The following is a 14,573-nucleotide window of genomic DNA, read 5'->3' on the forward strand; positions in this document are numbered from 1 at the left end:
AATAAATAATAGATTACACAAAAATAGGATGTCTTTTATTTTATATTTTATTTGTGCGTTTTAACAGTTTTTGCTATGGTTCTATAAAAAAACACATCAAATATTTGTAAATGTGGTTTCTGCATTCAATCGTGATTTGTTTGCCTTTTAGACAGAATTTCACATATTACTGTTATTGCTAGTTATTTCAGTAATTCACTGTACATCATGTATATTTAACTATATATTTCACCACTGAATACCTCGAATATTATTTGTTTAGTTTTTTTTATTTAGTTTTGTTTTCTGTATGCACATATGTTTAATTTCTATCCAATTAAATTTCCATGCACTAAACGGGACTTTTATTTTGGTGTGATGTCATAAGGCTGCGCCACGCTTCAGTATCTGTGATTTGGCTGAAGAAAGGCTTGTGTTTTAAACATTTAAATCGATACAAAGCATTTAGTCTATTTTACAAGTGGTGTAAAATAATTAAATATTAATTCATGTAACACTGTAATGAATAAATTAAACATTAATTAACTTATTTTTTGAGGATAGCACATTCACAAAAGTAACAGAAAAAGTGCCTCTTTCTCTCCCTGTATCATGAATCAGTTTATCATAAACACGAATTTGGTCAGTGGAAAGTAGCGGAGAAACAACTTTTCATAACTCTTGAATCAACTAAAACAATTGTTTCCCAAAATTATTCAGTGATTCGAATTGCTTGAATCAGCGCTTGGTGATGAGACATGTGGCCTGTTGCACAAAGCTGATTGCAGTTACTACCCAGGTAAGTTCAAGATTAGTTTGAGCAAACTTCTGTTTTTTCGGGCTCAAGAAGGTGGATTGTTTTTTTTAGAAATGTTCATTACCATGGTAACTTGCACTAAATAGCTAACCTTCTCTGGAGTAAGTTTTGTTCTGGTTTGGAGAATGCAAACCCAAACTGGACCAATCAGCTGCAAAAGATGCAATGAAGCCACAACCTTTATCTCTCGTTTCAAATTAAAGCAGTTTATAGTGAAAATAAACTTTTGGTGCTAATTTTTTACTATATTATCTGAATTATAATTACCTTCAATTCATATAATATATTCATATAATTATATTAAGTGACAAGTAGCCTAATATTAATATAAATATAATACATGCATAGATAGTTCATTTAAACTTTAATATTATCTGAATTATAATTACCTTCAATTCATATAATATATTCATATAATTATATTAAGTGACAAGTAGCCTAATATTAATATAAATATAATACATGCATTGATAGTTCTTTTAAACAATGTGTATTCATTTGAGCTCTTTGCGAACTTCTAATTATTAGGCATAATTATTTGATTCATATCATGCATTGATCTAGTCAAATAATTCTTTCAGCTGCCTTCTCAAACTGTCGTTGCAGCAGCAGTGTTTTTCCCGACCTTGTAAACGCATTTATTTTTACATTCTCAATCTTCAGAAGTGAAGTGATTTGCGCCGTCTCTCTTGCCAGAAGTGAATCAAACGGACACTGTGATTGGCTGTTTGCAGCACGCATCACACTTTCAGGTGCATGCGCTTCAGAGTTGATCACAAACTCTGGATTAAACCTGAGTTGACAGAGATTGTTTATACCAAGCTTTGAGAGATCGTTCAACTTGATCTAAACCAGGTTGGATTTATCTGGATTTGTCAACTCTAAACCTACTCTGAAACTCAGAGTTTGGTCAACTACCTTCATGCAACAGGCCTCTGCTGGTCAAAACAGTGTAAATGCAAGGAGAACAACAAACAAAAATGACAACTTTCACAAACAAATAGCAAATGTTTTCATGAATGGCTGTTAAATGTGATATGGGCCATTCTACAGAATTGGTGCAAACTGCTGTCCTACATCCAAAAAACACATTTTAAAAGCATTTAATTACTCAAATCTTAGATGTTTACTAAGATCCTTCAATTATCTATTTAAACCATCAAAATTAGGCTCAAAATTATCTAAAATTGTCACAACCAAAACAAATCTTGACGTTTCGGTTGTGACATCATTGTTTTGGTAGTGACAAAAGGGAACGAATAATCCTTTATTTTGAGAATTAAACTACATTTTAGTACAGTTATGCATGCAGTTATTGTACTATGTTTTAGTAGTGGTTTAGTATGCAAGTTTTAATTCTGTAACCTCATCACATTACAATTACTTAAAGGTGCAGTCCATGATACTAGCGAAGGGTTGTTAGGTTGTTGTCAGTAATGTTAATATATATAATTAACTTGACAGGGAGAATTACATTTCTCACTCACTCACTCACTCACTCAATCACTCACTCATACACTTACACATACACTCACTCACTTACTTACTCACACACACAATCAATCACTCACTCACTCATACACTTACACATACACTCACTCACTCACACACACTCATACACTTACTCTCTCTCACACTCATACACTTACACACACACGAGCGGCTCCCGTTCGGAGACGAAAGGTCGCGCAGACCTCGAGCTCGCGGAATGCGACTCTGCGGGGGCCCCCGACTCATGGCCCCGAAGTGTGAAAAGCTAGGTCCTCCTGGGAAAAAGCTGGCCCTTCGCAACTAAAAAAGCCTCTCTCAAAAGCCTCTGAAGTCACAAGAGAATTAGAGGACCTTGTAAGAAAATGGAGTTAAAGGGTCAATTTAGTCCTGCTCCGTTCTAGAGCCAGGCGCTGTTAGTATGTCGCTCGGGGGGCCCCCAGGAGCCACCGTGCGAAATCTGGGGCCCCGGGACCCCTGTAGCAAAATCCAACTCGGCTATTTTCCCAATACGTTTGCCATAGCGGTTTCGCGAACGGCGCTTCGAATGGTCCGATCGGGTGGGGGGCGACGTTTTTCTTCTCGCCGCGGCCCCCCGAGTCAGACGGAAAAGTTTGGTGGGCCTTCGGCCTCTTTCAGGGGTCAAAAGGTCAAAAAAGGGAGCGAGCGCATGTTTTTGGAATATTCTGTGAATATCATACCTGCAAACTTGTCGCTATGTCGCTACGTCTCAGCGGCTCCTATCTGAATCCAGAGTTTCGAGAAGATCGGAGAAACTTGATTTTCCACCCCAAAAAATCTTTTTGGAGGGAAATTTTCAAGTTTCTCCAATCTTCTCGGAACTTTGGATTCCGATAGGAGCCGCTGAGACGTAGATAGGAACGCAAGCCTGGTGGCCCTAGGGCTTTCTGGGGGCGAACGGGAGTCGAAAACACAATGATTCCCAATTACGTAATGGCGTTCAAATAACTGACTCCAGGTCTCAGTGTTTATGGGTGATATTTCACATTTAATATACATTTTATGGATGGCCCTGGAGCCTTCCATAGCTGAACGGGAGCCCCGAACATAAAAACGTCCATTTTCAAATTTGCCTTCTCTATGCAAATTAAGCACTCAAATCACCTGAAAGTTAGATGAGTGTGTTTGTTTGAGTGTGCCCTGTACAGTAGAGGTGTTTTCATCCATAAAATGTATATTAAATCTGAAATATCATCTATGAACACTCTGACCTGGAGTCAGTTATTTGGCAGCCATTACGTAATTGGGAATCTGTACATCTTTGTGTTTAAAAAAAAAAAAAATTACTAAAAGTGGGAGGGGCAATTTGGATTAGTGGGCATTATTTGTTGTTCGGTGTCATGGCAATCAAGGGGGGCTTCTCATGTGCTCATTACTCACGCAGATTCATCCAATCAGGTAAAACAATCGATCATTTTAATATGAATTGCTTACAAATGTGTTATTATAAATGCCATCTTTGTAAATTTTTCAAAATCTGACTTTACAGTTTGGTTTAATTCACCAATATATGATGCTCATAAAGCTTTATCGTAAAATTATGAGTTATAAACCATGTATAAATATCTCGGCCTAATTGAGCCCACCCATCCAGGGGCCTTATTTAAGACCATTGTCACAGAATGTCATCCTTCCTTTGTTGACATTTCATACATTTATTTTCATTTAAATTGCACGCCTTTCTGCACGAACTTTCGCCAACCTTTATTAAAATTAATGTAATGTATTAGTACTGTGTGTGTGTGTGTGTGTGAGAGTGATTGTGTATATATATATATATATAATATATATATATATATATATATATATATATATATATATATATATATATATATATATATATATTCATGAGAATTTTTTTCATCTAATATAATCATCATCTTCTTCTTCTTTTTCATAGAAAATGCCATATCGAGACAATAATGCTGGTAAGTTGATCTATTCAGTGATTGTTTATTAAATCATTTTGTCTCATATACACTGTGTGTTCGAACAATTACTATCGTTTATCTTTTCATACAGCAGTCCGATGCCCCCTCTGCATGTCGTAGATCGTTGATGTCAACAGGCATTTGATTATCGTCCACGACATGGCAAACAGGGAGCAGAGACTCCTCCTCCTCCATTATGCGCGCCACAGAGTCAGGCTGTCCAGTTTGGACTGCCCACTCTGTGGCCGCTCATATAAGTATCCAGAAAAGCTCCTGGAGAGGGCTCATGGGGACTTGTCGGTAAGTCAGGATTAAAAACTGAAAGGATTGACAGAGTTGTTTAACATTAATGTATGAAACTGCTTATGTAAAAAATATTGAAGTGTTGATTTTATAATTTTGAAGGAGAAGGCGCGGTTAAAGGTGGTGAGGTCGCTGGGGAAGATCAGTGACCATAGGGAAGCTCCGGCTTCTTAGGGATTCGGAGCCAGCTGTCCCTATGGTCCCTGACTTTTCCCTGGCAGAGGCCCCACCTGATCAACCGGCAAGTCACCAGCTGGCGGTAGTCCGACCGCCAGACGGCGAGCCGGCGGAAGTCCGACCGCCGGACGATGAGCCCTATCAGGTGCCGGATGGGGAGGAGGGGGTGTTTCTCACTGCGGCAGAAGAGGAGGAGCTGTTTCAGTTGTTGAGTACGTTGATCATCATAATCCTATCTGTGCTGCAGTTACTCAATAAGTGAAACTAAACCAATTCTTTGTTTGTTTTTTCAGATGAGACTTCTTCATCAACAATACATTTTTTAGATTTTTTTTAAGTTTCCTTTTATTCTCTTTTTTCTAAATAAAAAAAACGTAAAATTTCTGAGCTGGTGTGCTTGTGTTCTTTGTTTGACTGCAAAACAAATTGCATAAACACAGTGTTCTGAGTCTAATGCATCCCAATGAGTGCACCGAGCATGAGGTGCACGGGTGGCCTAATCCATAAACGTTGAAACAGCATCTATAAACACTGTGGTAAGGGACAAATTCTAGTACCACAATAGACGGTTCCAACGGAGACGAGTGCTGCCAGGATAGCTTTATGGGGCCCAGAGACAGAGCCCCTTTTCTGGGTAAAGTTTAAAAATGTATTTCTCTGTAACGCAAAGGCCCCCTCGTTGGAAAGGTCTCGGTGTCCTCTAACGAACGCGACGCTCTGGGACTCTCGGTTCGGGAGCTAGAGCACTCGGAAGTTCAAAATTCGCGATCCGCCAGGGGGCACCCCAGAGGCCCGCGACTGTCACATTAAGGTCGTGGGGCAGCGGGGAGTTTTTGACTTAAATTTGAGCCCGATTGGGCTTCGCGTTCTCGAGCAATGAGCAAAAGTTGGCCGAGAATGGAGACCTGCATGGTCGCCGCCATTTGGAAACGCGCCGCGTGCTTTTTTTGGAGCTCAATCTCGGCTTGCCTTCCGAGATAATCCAGGTTATACATATGGGATTTTTGGACAAAAGGCCCTATATCTCGGTATGGGCGGGTCCCAGCGGCTTGTCCTTGGGGGTGGTGAGGGCTGCCCAGGGGCCCTCTAGGACCCTGGAGGCCTGAGCCTCTGGGACCCTTCCTTCCGATGCGCACCCTTTCCTGTTGGGCCCCGTGTCTCCGCCAGTGGGGGCGCTAGAAGCTCGCAACTTTGGATTCCGATAGGGGGCGCTGAGACGTAGAAAGGCACGTTGGTCTAGTGGCCCCAGAGCCTACCACGGCTGAACGGGAGCCCAAAACAAACATACATATTCCGGCTGTAATTAAATCAGAAAGTGTACCTTTTGGGTTTTCCGGCTCCCGTTGCCACCGGGAGGCCCCGAATGACTTGACCTCTTGCAAGGTGGCTCCTGCCCCCACCCCCCGCACGACATACTGAAGGTGCCTGCCACTAGGGGGCGTGTAAAAAAAAAAAAAAAAACACCTCTGTAAAATTTTGCGCTTCAGGGTCCCGTGACCTGTCTCAGCCTGTGGGGGCGCTAGAAGCTCGAAACGTTGGATGCCTATAGGGGGGTCTCCCCCCGTGTCGAACAAGCCCACCCCCGAGGTCAAGGGCCTCCCGGTTCAGGAGCTAGAAATCGCGCAATTTCTGGATACTGCCATAGCTTTGCCATATGTGGTAAAATCAACCCCATGTATTGGCCAAAAATTCACCCAAATGTTGGCCAAGAGTTCACCAGAAAGTTAGATGGGTGTGTTTGTTTGAGTGTGCCCTGTACAGTAGAGGTGTTTTCATCCATAAAATGTATATTAAATGTGAAGAATAATCTATGAACACTATGTCCAATGAGATTAGTTATTTGGCAGCCACTACGTAATTGGGAATCTGTACGTCTTTGTGTTTTCAACTCCTTTGATAAACGGCCCCTCAAAGCTGGACCGGAAGTGACCGTATCTCGGAAACTGAAGGTCCCATGAGCTGGGAACGGTGGGGTAGGAAGGGGTCCTATGGCTTCTCCAAGCACCAGAAATTTGGAGCTCCAACTCGGTTTGGTTTCCGAAAAACAGCCCCTCAAATCTGGACCGGAAGTGACCGTATCTCATAAACCGAAGGTCTCGGGAGCTGGGGACGGTGGGGTTGGAAGGGCCCCTATGGCTTCTCCCAGCACCTGTAATTTGGAGCGGTAACTCGGTTTGGTTTTTGTTGAACTGTTTTCTCCTGTTTTGGGGCTAGTAAGAGAGCTAGAGTACAATTGTTATTTTATTTTTTCTAGTAGTTTAGTTAGCGGTTTAATTAAATATCCCAGTAAGGCTGGAGACACACTGCAAGCGTGGTTTAAGCGTGGCATTTCTGTTGCGGGCGGCTGCCTGGCGTTTTCTCTGTCTTTGCACACCAGAAGCGTCTCTGACACGGCGCTGCTGCTGTTATTGATGTACAGGGAAGCCCTATACTTCATGATAAACATATTGCCTATTGATACAGCAACGACAACGTCGGCAGTGGTCTATTGACCATACATATCTATGGTATTGACGGCAAAATAGGCTACAGAATATTTTGTTCTGTATTGACAGGTTTAATATTTCAAAATCGATAATTGTTTTTTTTAAATTACAATTAGGCCTATATCTGAATTTATTCAAACATGAAAATGTCATTTATTAATATGTATTCGTGTCAAAATCACATATAAACATCTTTCCCTATTCTATTTTGCCAGGAAACGCTTTGAACACGCTCGCGTGTCGCGTGGATAATAGGCGTCTCTTCAATTTGAAGTATGCACGCGTTTTCCATGCAGGCAGTGTGCAAGCTCTAACCGGTTAACACAGGAGCCGAAATAAACACAGACACACCATGCAGCCGAGACGCTCATGGCACGCTTGCAGTGTGTCCCCGGCCTAAGACTGCTTTTTGTTTATTTTGGCCTTGCTCTCTCCTTAAGTCAGTGCCTCCCCCCCTTTTTTTTTTTCTATTTTGTTTTTGTTACAATACCTTGTTTGTTTGATCAATGAGCTGTAAAAATAAAAATCTTTACAGTTATCCAGTTGCTGGTGCTGTTGTAGGGCTCAGCTCAAAACTCTGAATTTTTTATTTGTTTCGTCAACTTATACACTTAGACTTATGTGGGAAATAACAAATTGTGGGTTTGTCTACTCGTTCAATTATTTTGTGAAATATAGTAGTTATTTCTTTGTTTAAAAACCTGGTACCAGTTGCATGAAACCTCTTTAAGAACCTTGCAACAAACGTCTTGACCACCCTTACCTAAATGTTTACACTAAGCATTTCACAATGGTTTCTGGACACATACAGCAGTGGAAGCTGCGGTTGCTATAATTACTACACCTCAAACCATAAACAGAATATAACAACGCAGACCAAATATTTGCTACAACCGCAGCTACACCAAATATTTGAGTTATGGACAATATTACATTAGGAAACAAAAAACGTAAACCAAACTGGACTGAGGACAAACAGGCCATTCTTTTAGAAGAATACTGTAAAAGGAAAAAACACTTTCTAAAAGTCGATATAATCCATCAGTCACTCGTACATAAGGTGAAAGCCTGGCAGGAGATAACTGAAAAAAATTTACTCAAGCAATATTGCTGTCTAGCCCACAGTAGATGTCATGAAGAAGTATGTAAATGTAGTTTTGAGCTCAAGAAAAGAATTAACAATTATAAAAAGGAATCTGGGAAAATCGGTGAGTTATATTCTGGCTAAATTGACTGAATGGATATTCTAAAAAGTAGCAAGCTTGGTTTAATGCAGTTTTAACACGTGTTTTATTGTGTAATGGAGAAGGCCCACCCCCACAAAATCTTTCTGAGACATCGAAATTGGTACAAGAAATATTAGGGAAAGACTCTAGTCGGTATTGCTGAGGTGCCTCAAAGCAGCTCAGGAAGCAGGTAAAATAATGCAGATAAACACGCCAACGCATTTTGTATATATTATATATATTTTTCAGCCTACCCAACCCAAACTGGAAAAAAATTCCAGGAGCGACAAGCCCCACTTCCAGCTTTTCTGCGAGGTAAGCAACATTATTACTGACAGCTGTGTCACATTCGATAATGAGTAAAAACAAAACTGCATCTTTAATATAATTTATTTAGTTTTAGCCTATTTGTTCTGTATTCACACATCATAGGAGAGAGGGCAGTGTAACATCTGGCTCACTGAACTTCAAAGACAAGTTCTTTTGCTGCTGAAGAGGAAAGCAGAGTTGGAGATTTCTAAATTAGGAATGGAATTATATTATTAACATATTCCTTTTCTACAGCATCTAATTAAAAAAACACAAAGCAATTAACTTGAAGCAGTCCCGGGAGTGCTCGACTTGGTCGTGTTTGGTGCTCAATGTCAGGCTCTTGCATTGTGGTGAGACAAAGGACTGGCTGACGGTCAAACCTATATTCCCTCAATAATTCGGTATCGTTCATAGTCTCCAATGGACTATTTCAATAATTAAAAATGCACATAAGTACTTCTTCCTCTTCAATGAGCATGAAATCAGCCATCGCACTTGAAATTTAAAGGAGCTGTTTTGGTTCCTTATATTTTTTTAAGGTGTAATGGTTACTGAGGACTTTGTTACAATGCATAACAGAACTTAAGGGAAACTTAAGCATTTAAGGGAAATACTGATGGGGTGTTTACACCAGATATAAATAAGTACGATTAAATTGCACTATTCGTGCAAAGTTGGGCACTTAAACATTTTTAGTTTATGCGCTTCATTCACGTGTGACTTTCACTACACAACAGATGTGAATTTGCACCATGGGAGTGGCTTCTGCCAGATGGCTCGTCTCATTGCGAAATGGAAATGGCTGACATGGATTTTGTTGAGAAGGTAGCTGTGTTTTATTTTCTATGGAAATTTGTAAAAATGGTGTAGACTTGTTTGGTGCTGGGCCTGGGTCCATCAGATCCTTCAGAGTCGCACCCAGCTTGGTGAGTTTCATCAACTCCTCCAGAACCTGCGCCTGGATGACGGCTGCTTTCAGCGGTACTTCAGACTGAGGGGGTCCCAGTTCGATGACCTGTTGTCCCGTGTCGGTGGGAGGATTTCCCTCCAGGACGCTAATTACAGGCGTGTATTCAACCTGCAGAGCGCCTGTCCATCTTTCTCCGGTCAGTAAATAATTTAATATTCTGTGTGATTACAAGTAATTGTGAACATATAGTTATATAATATTTAGAACTATATAGTCTTCTCACTTTCACTCTTCTGAACACACAGTTACAATACAGCACTTTAATGAAATGGATGTTTAATGATTATTGTTGTAATTATTATTATTCATGTGTTTATTGAAATGGAAAATGTATGAAATTTGGAAATGTTGCAATACAAAGTGGGGTTTGAATTGTGCAGGTAAGTGCCATATTATAATATTTAAATATATATATATATATATATGTATCAGAACAAATACTTAAATAAAGGTAAAGTATTAAGGGCATTTTATCAAGCTTTTTGTTATTTAACTATAAATAAAACAAAAACAGATTGCCAGGCTGTTGTTGAAAATAAGAACTTGTTCTTAAGTAACTTGCCTGGTTAATTAAAGGTTAAAAAAAATCTCACAAACACCAGTATTATATATATATATATATATATATATATATATATATATATATATATATATATATATATATATTTCTCTTTCAGATATCTTGCCACTGGAGACTTCTTCCGAAACATTGCCAACAGCTTCCGTGTTGGTGTCTCCACAGTCTGCAAGGTTGTCCCAGACGTGGTGACTGCAATCTGGGACTGCTCAGTGGATGAATTCATGGCTGTGCCCTCCACTGATGAATGGAGGTCCATTGCAGAGGGTTTTGAGGAGAGGTGGAGCACTAGACAGCAAGCAAATCCTGATAAAGGCATCCCCAGACACTGGATCCCAGTTCCACAACTACAAGGGAACTTTTTCTTTAGTTCTCCTTGCTGTTGTGGATGCAAGGTATTGCTTCCGGGTAATTGATGTCGGGGGAAACAAACAGATCAAAAAATATATATATATACAAAGAACTATATACACTAACAAATCTTTACATGGAGGAATACATTTACATTTTATCATTTAGCAGATGCTTTTATCCGAAGCGACTTACAAAAAAGAGAGAGCACTAGAAGCAACGAAACATGCAATGGCAAAAACGTGAAAGTGCTGTAAGAAGTCTCAGTTAATTGCACCATGCACCATGTAGTATTTTTGCAGTAAACTATCCAAAAACCACTAGGTCAGTGATATATATTTTGTTCATTTGAGTTCTTACAATATCCCAAATGTTTCCAACTATTTGTAAATTGTGAGAAAATTGCTATTTTAACCAAGGAGCCGGGACGTCTGAGTGAGTCGCCTGTCAATTGCGTCATATCTGCGTTACCCTTGGTTTCTGATTTTATTCTGCAAGAAACGCTTTACTCTTAGCAGTGTTAGGGGTTAACAGCTTATGACCCAGGACCAGTAGTGAAGAAATGAAGACAAAGTGTCAGGAGTGTAATTAATTGAAAGAAAAATTTATTTAAGAATAGTTTGCCATTTCAAAAGCAAAAACCAGCTTCAAGTCTCACAAGGAGTTCGTATGCCGCACTCCCTCTCACACCTCTCGTTGCCCCACCCTATCGTACATAGAATTGTCCCAACAGTTATACTGTTTTTAAGGTCTTATCCACGTCATTACTGCAATGTGGATGGTTCTGATTGGCTCAGAGATAATGCACAGTCATGGTAAATTTCCACATATGTCAGTTAATCTGATGCACGTTTCTATAGACGTGTCACTTGTTGACGCTGTCATACTACAGTAACATTAATAATTATTTTCTACTGGCTTTGAAGTGAAGACCACATGTCCCAAGATTCTGCTCTCAAACTTGGCATCATCAAACTATGCCTTTGTTTTGAATGGGCGATCTCTAGCAAACGGAAAAAATACATAGTGCAGCTTTAAAGGGTTAGTTCACCCAAAAATGAAAATGTTGATGTTTATCCCAAGGCATCTTAGATGTAGGTGTGATTGTTTCTTCAGTAGAACACAAATGATGATTTTTAACTCCAACTGTTGCCGTATAATGCATGTCAATGGGGTTTTCAATGCCAGTAACTGAGAGTAAAAAATACATAGACATACAAATCCATATGAAACCCTGTGGCTCGTGGCGACACATTGATGTCTTAAGACATAAAACGATCAGTATTTGTATTTTTTTACCTCATATCAGACGAATCTAATCTGGTATTCCCAATGCCATTACTTTCAAAATAACACATACCATTCAGTTTCTCGCAGAAACCTATTGTTTCATATCTTAAGACATCACTGTGTCGTCATGAGCAACAGGGTTTAATATGGATTCGTATGTCTGTATTATAGGGACTGTCATAGAAAACACCCCATTGACATCCATTATACAAGCAACTGTTGGAGTTAAAAATATTAATTTGTGTTCTACTGAAGAAACAAACACACCTACATCTTGGATGCCCTGGGGGTAAGCAGAAAAACATAACATTTTCATTTTTGGGTGAGCTAACTGTTTAAGGCCTGGGACATAAGGACAGTTTCAACTGATTTTTAGCATTAAAATCGTCTGAAAGCACACACTAGAAAATTTGTCCAGACTGTGAGACCACACACCTCTAGACAGTTTTACAGTGAGACGAGATCTCACGGAGACTCATAAGACTAATGTCATCAGCTGGTTCTCCTGGCAGAAGTTTGTTTATATATTTATATATATATATATATATATATATATATATATATATATATATATATATATATATATATATATATTCTAAAAAAGAATATATCCGACGCAATCGGGAGCAGTAAAATAATCCAGTAATGACACCACACAGTTGAGGATTATTTGGACAAAAAGTCGTTTGCAAGAAGCTTCCAATCAATCTCCCTTGAAACACTCAGTTTCAGTCAATCTCATGTCAATCTTGAGTACCTATAGAGTAGTATTGCATCCTTCATATCTTTATTATACTTATAAAAGAAATATAGGCTGTACCGAGTCTTTCCGAAAAAAACGAGCGGCTGGAGGCGTATCGTGTGGGCGGAGCTAAAGAATGATGAGCGCGCACAAAGCGGTGACGTCCTCAAGCACGGAGAAGAAAACGTTACTCTAATAAACCATGGCTATCAATCAGATTCAACTAATACATATATGATCCAAATTCAGATATGTAGGCTGAAATAAATTGATCAGGAGAAGCAACAATAGCAGGACGTCCGTCTATGTGGTATGTACTGTATTTAGTGGCCTGTCAACATTTGCGCTTGTTTACTTGCAGTTTATGAGGACATGATTCGGTTTATGGACTATTGAATGTGACTAAACCTTAGCAGTAGCAAGCAAAACATTTTTGCACGTCAGACTAGTGTAACGTTATACATAGAACAACAATGGAGTCCGTTAGCGCGTTTGAATGAAGAAGCACGCTTTGTGAGAACGACCACTAGGTTTATGTTTGGGGTGGTTTTACAATAAAAATGCTGACACATATATTGGTCAGCTAAACAAATGTATTTAAACACACACCATAGATCGCATGCTCCATTGATAAATTAACTAACGTTATACACGATCGTGTTGTTTACTGATGTTTACTTACGCGACGATAGCCAACAACAGACATTTGAAGCATTTTACTCACCGCCTGCTTCCAAAGCACAATCGGGAACCTTTATCGTTGGGACCGCTCCATCAAAAAACACACTTCTTTGGTAACAGTGTTGATTTCGTGAAGTCCTGTGACGGCAGTGACCGTGGAGATCCACTTTTGAGACACGACTGAAGTGTGATGTTGTGACGCTTTTCGTCATTTCTGCGTTCAAATCGGTTCAAATGCAGCGCTGCCTTCCCGGAATGCTATGCGGACGCATTGAAGTCGCTTGACGTCAGCCATAGGAGTAAAGTGGAGCGCGGCGCGACAGAAGTGTCGCTCAGACGAGTGGATCTGCAGCTTGAGTGCAGTGTTTATGGGCGTGCATTTGCTCTCTCGCATCCTTCAAGAAGAATAGCCCGTACGGCCCATACAAGGACCTTCCGCTCTGTCGACGTCAAGCGGACCCATACTCGAAAAAAACTCAGAAACTTGAGAAACCGGAAGGAGTATTTTTGACACAGAAATACACCATATTAAACAATGTTATTCCCTTAACTAAAACGAGTTGACACATACCTCTCTCGTCTCAATGCCTACACTTACTCGCTCTGACGCACAGTGACATTCTGACAGCATTTAGTTTAACCCACTAAACCCAGTTCATTCACTTTGGTACCAAACAGAGATCAAGTTGGAAGCAACCAAACACTTCCACATTTTCCCTTTTTAAATACAGTTACACGAATAGTTGAACGACCTAGTATGGTGACATAAAATATAACATGGCGCTTTTCTAAGCGGATTAAAAAGGAGTCCTATAATGTATGGCGGAATAGCACTTCTGAGAGTACTTCGACTCGGCGCAGTAAAAACAGCAACACAAAAACATCAGATGGGAGGATGTTTCAGGCGTGACTATTTACTGCTGCGAGTCATCATTTATAACGCAGCCACTTACCCTCGGCTGTAGATGTCCGTGGTGCTGAAGTGCTTGACGTGTCAGGAGAGTGTGTGGCTTCAAAAGACACAGGGTACATGAGGTTGCCAATGATTCTGTGGAGATTTTTTTCTTTCAGTCTCGGCCATTTTTTTGAGACTTTTGTAGTGGGGGCAGAGGAAGAGGGCAATTTTGTGCGTGTCTGTGAGGATTAACTTTTGATGGAGTAGTGCAAGTGCACGCGTACGGAGCAAAGCCATGTACTCAGGGTCTCCAAAAACTGGTTGGCA

At 40.1% G+C, this 14,573-nt stretch overlaps 1 long non-coding RNA gene across 1 annotated transcript; it reads left to right on the forward strand.

Annotated features, from left to right (window-relative positions):
- Window positions 1-471: 471 nt before the first annotated feature.
- LOC137049435 (uncharacterized) lies at window positions 472-5,108 on the forward strand. Its single transcript, XR_010899596.1, has 5 exons — window positions 472-778; window positions 4,206-4,233; window positions 4,328-4,536; window positions 4,642-4,928; window positions 5,010-5,108. It is a non-coding gene; the product is annotated as an uncharacterized lncRNA (long non-coding RNA).
- Window positions 5,109-14,573: the final 9,465 nt, after the last annotated feature.

The sequence above is a fragment of the Pseudorasbora parva genome, chromosome 20 (genome assembly GCF_024679245.1).
Source record: "Pseudorasbora parva isolate DD20220531a chromosome 20, ASM2467924v1, whole genome shotgun sequence".
NCBI lineage: Eukaryota > Metazoa > Chordata > Actinopteri > Cypriniformes > Gobionidae > Pseudorasbora > Pseudorasbora parva.